Raw genomic sequence first — 9,261 nt, 5'->3', positions numbered from 1 at the left:
AGTCGTGAACACTTACTTCTCCGCTCTGCACGGTACTGTAGTCCTTTACCCGTATGCTATTTTAGCTGAATAGCCCTTTCAGTCACGGTGTGTACATTTGTACACATAAACTTTGGAGTCGCATCACGCACCGCGTGTTTGTTCAAATGGCCTGAAACTTAGTGTGCACATTCGTGCAGGCTTCCTGAGTGGACAACTAGCGGTCATTTAACTTCATTATGCTGTATATTGCTGCAGATGATCACTCTGCTAGAGACACTACCATGTTCGACGATCGTTCGACGTGCGACGTTCCAGCACCGACGTCAAGAATATTTTTTTTCTTCGCTCGAAAAGCATACAATAAAAAAACAAACTGTACATGAATTTTGGGCCTCATAGGTGATTCATTTTATGCAAGGATTGAAGCTGACTGATTGCAGATTAATGAAATATTTAATTACACGCTAATTAACATTAATTGCTGGAACTCACGCAAAACAACACATTCCTTCATTTTATTTCTTGGAATGTAATACTGAGTGCCCTGAAATCATGCCATGCAAATTTTATGCATTTTTGGGCAGTGCATCATAATTCGTGACTGAAAGGGGTATATACGGTCCAATTGTCGAGGCCAACAAATTGACACGTCTCTTCCTAAAGTCCTGGCATGTCGTCAAAATTTTTCGATAACGCGACAGCGTTTCGCGTTCTGTCAATGTTACTTCGCGCGTTGACTCCAAAACTAGACCGTTTTTATTTATTTGAAGCGTACGCAAGCAACGGCGATGTGACCGAACGTTGCGAAAAGGAGCGTTGACATCGAATGCCGTCGTGTCTGTAATTGCGCGCACTGCTTATGAGATTACGCGACGGTTTGATCAAGCAGCTGCAGACAGCAACTGTAAACGACCGACGCATAATCGCTTTGATCTCAGCCGAGTGCTGCTCTAACGCAATACTTGCGTCATTTGTAGCCTTTGCTTTAAAGGGCCCCAACCAGGCCAGATAGCAAATTCTAGTTAGACAGTGGAATTTGTTGCGTGCGCAATGAAGGGCGTTGTGCCACAAGGATGTTTCACACTGGTATGATTACGAGCTGAGAAAAGCAATATTTGAAGCGGCGCGAAACCATGATGGGAGGATGCGAGCGTGTAATCCTTGCCACTCGCCCCGTCAAGCCTTCGCAAGCCAAATCCCTTCCCTGCCCTTTCCCGTATCGGAGTCGGAGTACGACATGACGCAGGCGCATCAGCACTTCATGCGCACGTCATGTCACGTGCGCATGACGTCGGCGATTAAGCGAGCGTCGTTGTGTTCTTCTCTGAGGTCTACTGCCTGCTTCTGCGGTGTGGAACCATCACTGCGTGCACGTTTGAAGAGGCTGGTCCGGATCATGGATCCTTACCGTTACACACCGCGTCGCACCGCTAGAGCTGCTGTCAGGGACGACGCACCTAACCCTGACAGTCCTGGCAGTCTTCAGCAAGACTAGCTACTTGAAAGCAAATCTGCGATTGGAAAGAGCACGCAAAAGAAACGACTCATTTGATAAATTGCGTTGCATACATGGCCGGTATTTCGGTTGCCTACTGTTGCTAGTACAATCGCGCTGAAGATCCCGTAGTGTAGCACCGGGCCCGTCAGCGTCCACGGCGGAAGGTGTTTCTGGCACTTTGTGATGAGAGCGCTTTACGATGATAAAATTTGCAGTGTAAAGCTTCACCTCGGCAACACGTGTTCATGTCTATTATGCGGTTGGCAACGTGCTTTTCACTGTGCGAAAACGTCCAGTTCTGAGTTATAAACATGAGACGCCCACTCCCTGTCAGTCGTGCCCAGGATTTCTGCTGTCGTTCAACGCCTTTGCATGCCCTGAAAAAATAACGTGAGCGTCTCCAGAAAGTTATCGCATCTCAAAGTGAACAAATGACAATGCCGAATGCATCGAAATTTCGGAAACGGTTTGTTGCCTTTACGTATAAGATTTCAACTTGCTCATTTCCTGCTTGGCCGTGCCCTTCAAAAAAAAATAAATAAATAAAACCGACGTTATTCAAACACGGAACACGGTAAAAACATTGAACCCATTCAGACATTGGAACGCAGTAGAAAATTACACAGAACATGAAGTCATGTGAAACGCAGGCACTTCTGGCATCTCGTTGCGATTCGAAGTAAGAAAAAACGCACAATTTTGTGTGTTTTATTATTTCTCTCAACTTCAATTTAAGTAGAATGCACTAGAACAGGGACGTGCTCGGAACGGCCGCAGCACCAATGTACAGAAAGTGAAGCCCACACAGGGTCAAGCCGCTTGTGGCGCTGCGATCGGTAGCGTGCAATGTGTCGTCGTTTAAGAGTAGGGAGCCTACATGAACGATCGTCGTTCGTGTATGCTCCCTAATTATGAGTAAAGCCCCTTGATCTAGAAAGTAGCGACACTCTCCTCCGCGAGCGCGTTTTCCTCCTCAATTTTCCTCGGATTTCTCCCCTCCCCTGGCCGGCGCGCTGCGCACGGCACGCTGAACCCTCCACTGGCTCGCCGCAGCCGCATTAAAATCACTGCGCGCGCTTGTTTAACCGGCCCCTTGAAGCGTCAAATGAGAACCTGTTTCTTAAGCAATAGTCATGGCGAAAGTGGGCTTCCGATAGAGCAAAGTGACAAATATATTTTTTAAAGACGCTTCGGTGTATACAAATAAGCGCTAGAAAAAAATGAGTATATCAACTGGCGGCTGAGCGGTTTACCTTCCCGTCGCCGCCTGGGCTGTCCTTAACACGGTGTATTAACGCATATAATGTAACCAGCATAAAGTATAGGTGAGAATTTTTTTCATAATTGTGGTCTTGATGAGCTAAAAGAAGGCACCCAAGAAGGAATGTTGTGGTTTACTTAAATTGGGCCAAATGAGTGAGCCCGAAGCCTTTTTGTGTCAATGCCGCTGTCAGACACGCACGCACGCACACGATGCATGCACGCAGGCACACACACACGCCTATACACACGTGATAAAGACACGCACATACGTACACACACGGACATGCATACACACTCGATACAGACACGCACACACATAGATACACACGATCATACGCACGGGATACAGGCAGGCACGCTCATACACATGCAATATAGATACGCACATACATACACACGCGCGTACACACGTGTTATAGACACACGTGCGTGGACATGCGAACAGACACGCACGCACTTACATACACATGCGCATACACGCGTGATATAGACACGCACGCACATACATACATAGACACGCGCATATAGACGCGATACAGACACGCACATACATACATACACACGCGATACAGACACGCACGCTCATACATACATACACACGCGATACAGACACGCACACTCATACATATATACACACGCGATATAGACGCGCACGCACATACACACGTGATACAGACACGCACGCACATACATACACACGCGATACAGACACGCACGCTCATACATACATACACACGCGATACAGGCACGCACGCTCATACCTACATACACACGCGATACAGGCAGGCACGTTCTTACCTACATACACACGCGATACAGACACGCACGCTCATACATACATACACACGCGATACAGACACGCACGCACATACATACATACACACGATACAGACACGCACGCTCATACATACATACACACGCGATACAGACACGCACGCTCATACATACATACACACGCGATACAGACACGCACGTTCATACATACATACACACGCGATACAGACAGGCACGCACATACATACATACACACGCGATACAGACACGCACGCACATACATACACACGCAATGCAGACACGCACGCACATAAATACACACGCTATGCAGACACGCACGCACACACATACACACGCGATGCAGACACGCACGCGCATAAATACACACGCGATACTGAGACGCAGGCACATACATACACACGCGATACAGACACACACGCACATACACAGCGATACAGAAACGCACGCGCATGCACAAGTGATACAGAGTATACAGACACGCACGCGCAGGCGCACGCATACACATACGTGCGTACACGCACAAACACCGCGAATACACAAACGCACGCACATGCACTCACACGTTAACACGTGCGCACACGCACATACAAACGCAGGCGCACATATGCGCACATACAAACACGCATACACCTGCACACACCCGTACACACACGCCTGGAGGGTTGACGCCTGGAGGGTTCATGGCGTGCGTGAGCAGCTGAAAGCGCGCGAAGTTTGCTTGCGCTCGCTTCTCGTGACGTCAGGGTCACCTGACTGGGAGCTATCGCGCGTCGCAGCCATTCAGCGTTGCGGATGCGCCGGCTCCGCGAAAGAGAGGGTGAAAAAAGAGGAGGTTGACGGCGCGGCGAGGATGAGCCGGCGTGGATAAAGGAGCGTCGCTACTTTCCAACATCAAGGGGCTTTAATTATGAGGGATGCAAGACGCCGCCCCTCGGATCTGAACGCAACTGAACAAAACATTGCCTCATCTGCCTTCCGTCGTGGGGCACCACATAAAGGGTACTCCCCCATGAACGCAAAGCCGGCGCGAAGGTTAGCCGACAGGGAAGGGTAGGAAATGGCTGGTGGAGAGGGTTTTGAAAGGCTGGAACGGGCGCATCTGGCTGGCATTGAAAAAAATACATGGCTGATCCCTCCATCATAGGAATCGGTATAACACGAAAGTGAAACGTGTCTTCACAGAAGTAGTGCTTATTGTGTAGTGATATGTGAGAGCTTGAACAATGTCTATTCGTGTTTGGCAGCTATAGCACCGTTTGACGCGGATGCACCCATCTTGACAGCATGTCTCTATCGCGACGACTAACGCCCATGATCATGATTAAACCGTCGTGGTAGCTGACGGTGTGAACATATATTTGGACAGAGCGAATCGTGAATCCCGCGTAAGGATGATGTCAACAAGCTCATAATCAGCACTGGTACCCTGTATGCACTTCTTCAAAGCGTCATCAATTAAGGAGAGAAACGGCACGGTGTGCGCTTTCTAGTAATGGGTAGCCGACTCCTGTGCTCATGCATACATAACGCACACTGCGCTTCAGCAACACGGGAGGTAGAGGTTCGTAGCCTGAGCCGCATACGCGTGCGTCCCGCTGACCTCTGTCTCGCAGGCGCTGCTCTCGCTCCACCAAGGCACGACATTCGCACGTCGAAATCGCGTCCTTTCTGCAACACATATTGCAGCAGTTTTGTTAGTCGGTGCTCTCGCAATTGAAGCAGTCGGCGGCGGAGAAATCCCGTTGGTGCACGTGCAAGCTGCATGGCTCCGATGAGCCGACGCACGCTAATACGAAGCCGAAGGCAAAGAACGTAACAGCGTAAGGGTGCCTCGGCGACGCCAGCGCGGCCAGTCCACCTCTCTGTTATCGAGACGCTTTAACCATGACCTCCGATACCGCGTGCAATCTCGGAGTAAGCGCTAGTAAGTGTCGATCGTGAACCATTACTTCTTTTCACATCTCACAGACGGCGGCACCGCCCCGCCCCGCCCGCCGCGAAAGGGAATGTGTGAAAGATATAAGGCGCGTTCGCGCCGTGTCTAGCGTTTTCGGAGTTAGCTTAGTCGGTAGCGCGTCGGGCGCTTGCCGTCGCGGCCGCAGCGTCGTCGGTTCGATTCCCAGCGGGGTATCGTTTTCTTGGTTTTTTTCTTTCTCACTCGTTGGCGTCCATATTATCAACGTAATATCCGTGACGGATGTACTTAGTGGACCCCGGCATAAAACACTTTCGTGTTAAAATAGAAGAGGCGCTGGCTATAACAAGTAACACTGAAAATAAAATTCCACGATCTACAGCTGCGATTGGAACCCGGACTTTTGAGTGGGAAGCGGGCATCTTATGGCATCTTCGACAATTCGCACCGGTGTGCACCGTGGCGCCCAGGCGCTACGATGATTGGACTAAACGGCGTACCAGGGCGCCCCGGTGCGCACCGGTGCGATTTGTCGAAGATGCCAATAAACGACGACACATTGCAGGCTACCGATCGCAGCGCCACAAGGGGCTTGGTTCTGTTTGGGCTTCACTTTTCGAAGCTCGTTCCGAGCACTCCCCCGTCCTAGTGCACTGTAATTCAAGCAACAGATTACACAAATTACATGTGCCGTCTTGAATATTTCTCGAGATGTCACTTGCTACTGTGAGCGACGTCAGAACACCGATAACTGCGTAGGACCATTCCTTCAGTGTGTTCCAGTACTAACCGTAGACGGCTAAATAGACAGCTGAGTGGACAGCGGCTATCTTAAGTCACATTCCATTTCTCACGTAGCCGGCAAAATAGACAGCTTCGAGAAGACAGCATCGGAGACAAAAACGATGCAGGCTACTTTGCTGTACAAACAAGATGGCAGCTGAGCGACCTGCTCGGATAGCTCGATTGTCGCCGGTATGGTCGTCTGCATACAAGCAGACGCTTTTCCAGGCGCTCAGTGTGAGCTACGTTAAATGTTTCTTAAATCTGGACTCGAAAGAAGGTAAAGAAATAACAGTTACGTTCGTTTTTCTTAGTTTTCTCTTGTCGATGCGAGGTGGCGTCATGTCGCGCACACGTCATCCAGTCGCGTTCCATTTCTCGGAGGACCGAGGCTCGATGCTGTCTTGTAAGTTGTCAGCGTACACTGTTTACTATGCTGTCCAGAAATGGAACACAGCACTTTTTGTACGTCATTCCCTCCTTCTTGGGGTGCACACCCGCGACATTAAGGGCAAGCAACTTTCAGTTTGAAATTTGACCTCCTTCCGTGGCGCGCAGAGTTGCAAATCTTGGCATATGTGATCGTGAACGCCCAGTGTATGCATTGCACTGGTACACTCGAAATGGTCGGACCTGGTGAGGGGCCCTTTAAGGATGCTTAGCGACATCCGCGAACAGGTTTTTTTCTTTATTTTGTTGCCATGCTTACCAGCAGCACAGCCGAGCTTCGTTAAAGCGCACACTGACGTAGCGAGTTATCGATTATAGCGAGCTAAATTCAAACTTTTGTTGGTCATGCTTGATTTTAGTGAATTTATTCTTTTTATAACGAAACCGTAAACGTGAGAGCCGTGACGATATTGGCTATAAAAAGAAGACTGCGTTCGCACGAGGACCAAAACTCGAAAGGTAGCGTAAACACGAGAAAGCAGAGTAAATATTGCAAGACAATTCGCAACCACATTTTTTGTTAAAATGTGGTCGCTACATAAAAAGTTATTTTAAAATGTGCGGAAATTTCGGCGGAAATGGGCAGTTCCGATGCTGCGGGCATGGCCCGGAGACTGAGAAGCTATTTGGAGAAACTCCCGATGAATGAAACTTCTAAAGTTGAAAAGGCCCCCTCGTGCATGGACGCCGTGGAAAGCTTTGTTCTGCGCTCTGCATGCGTTTTTGTCTCTATTGCTTTTGTGCAAGCCATAGTGCCGATTCGTCAGTGACGATTTTGTTCTCTACTCTTATAACTAATATCAGATATAACGAACCAATTCATGGTCCCGATGCTACTTCGCTAGAGCGAGGTTCGACAGTATGTCTAGCGTTGCAGACTTCATTTTCAAAGCTTAAGAAGTAGGGAAAATAGTCGTGATCGAATCGATATTTGTTCGAGTACGACCAACTTACCATGCTTGCATTCGACCTTGCAGGAACCATCGCGTAGATCTGCTTGTTGCCATTGGATACGTAGCGTACAAGGATTACCGAATGAAAGACTGTCGTCTCGTGCCACCAGTCCTGTATTCCACTGAGCTACTTGATCCTTCTGCTTTGAACGGCACATACCCCATTCGCTTGGTAAGTTACTTGGCAAGCTCCTTTCATCTAGAACACGTGGACTACCGAAATTTACCAAAAACGACAAAAGAAAGGACGTTACCTCTAGTCCTTACAGGGGTATAAAAGACACCGTCTACACGTTTTACTTTCTCAGAGAATACGGCCTTTTTCTTAGAATAGTAAAGGCAAAGCTCAATTGTATTTGTTTTGCTAGTGACCAGCTTGATGGAAGAGACGGGTTTCTATGGACCATTGTGTTGGTCATCGCGTAAACACTTTAAAAATCTTGACATAGTGGAGTAGATGTGCAAAATGCTGAAACGGTCAAGAAATGACTAGGTAAACTGATCGCTTTCTGGCGTGGATGAGGCAGGTTCTTGCCATGTAGTGACACCGAACCGGCACTGACGACTCTTACAAATCCACTTTTGAAGTTTACCTCACCGACGTGCCGACGTGAAAAAAACTTTGCAATGAATGACTCGTGACATCTGACCCTTATAAACGTAAAGCGCCATTGTTTACCCGCCGACGTGGTCTCTTTTCTCTGCTAGTACAAAATTTCTTAAGATTTTCGTAAAACTAATTCCATAACTATGTGGCTTGGCGTCACCTGGTTTAACCATTTGTAGCGGTGTGCACAGGTTACTAAAGTTTTCTCATCAGGTAGCCGGTGCCTGACCTACTTGAGCCGACACGCGCACCATGCACCAACTTGTTTTAAAATAATGGTTTTATAAATGGCTTCTGAAATGAACACTGCAGTGCGCATGTTATCATAGATAAAAGAATATCATTTCTTACACAGGGTGTCTTTTTAGGCAATAGAATTTTTTATGAAAATTCTATGACAGTCAGGCTCCTGTCGTTTTCGCACATGAACTCTATGCCGAGGCGGAAATACTTTCCTGCAGCTAAAATGACGTTGACGCGACAAGTTGACAAAGTTTTAATTAAATTTTTAATTATTGACTTGAGTGCAGCTGTTTATACTAGGAAATTGTAGTGCATGTTGATTTATGGCATACCCATTTTTTTAGAAATCACAAAACTTGCACGCAGTTCGAGATATTCATCATCGAATTTCAAGCGCGAAATCGAAACTCATCGCGCCCGGCGCGCATGAAGCGCGGCGGAAGACCGGAACGACACTTCACAGGGAAGTGACGAAATTTGAATGAAGGTGCTCCGAAGCAGAATCTAGTCAGGAAAATCGGCAAGCATTGTAAAATGCACAAGTAGACAGCTTAATGTTTGCTTGCGATGGGTGGTGTTTGTCTGTTTCTTTCTTAAAGAGGCACGAAAAACTATTTCGCCTGTCTGCAAAAAGAAGCGCCGCAATGGGTGCCCCTGTATTTTATGCTCCCCAGACAAAGAAAAAACTTTGATATTGCGGTGTTCTTGCGCACAGTTCGAAAGAAACGGATAAGCACCAAACATTGCGCGCAAAAGTAAGGCGATGCGCGGG

Source organism: Rhipicephalus sanguineus, chromosome 2 (genome assembly GCF_013339695.2).
Source record: "Rhipicephalus sanguineus isolate Rsan-2018 chromosome 2, BIME_Rsan_1.4, whole genome shotgun sequence".
Lineage (NCBI taxonomy): Eukaryota > Metazoa > Arthropoda > Arachnida > Ixodida > Ixodidae > Rhipicephalus > Rhipicephalus sanguineus.
The sequence above is the reverse complement of the archived record's forward strand: the minus strand, read 5'-3'. Positions refer to the sequence as shown.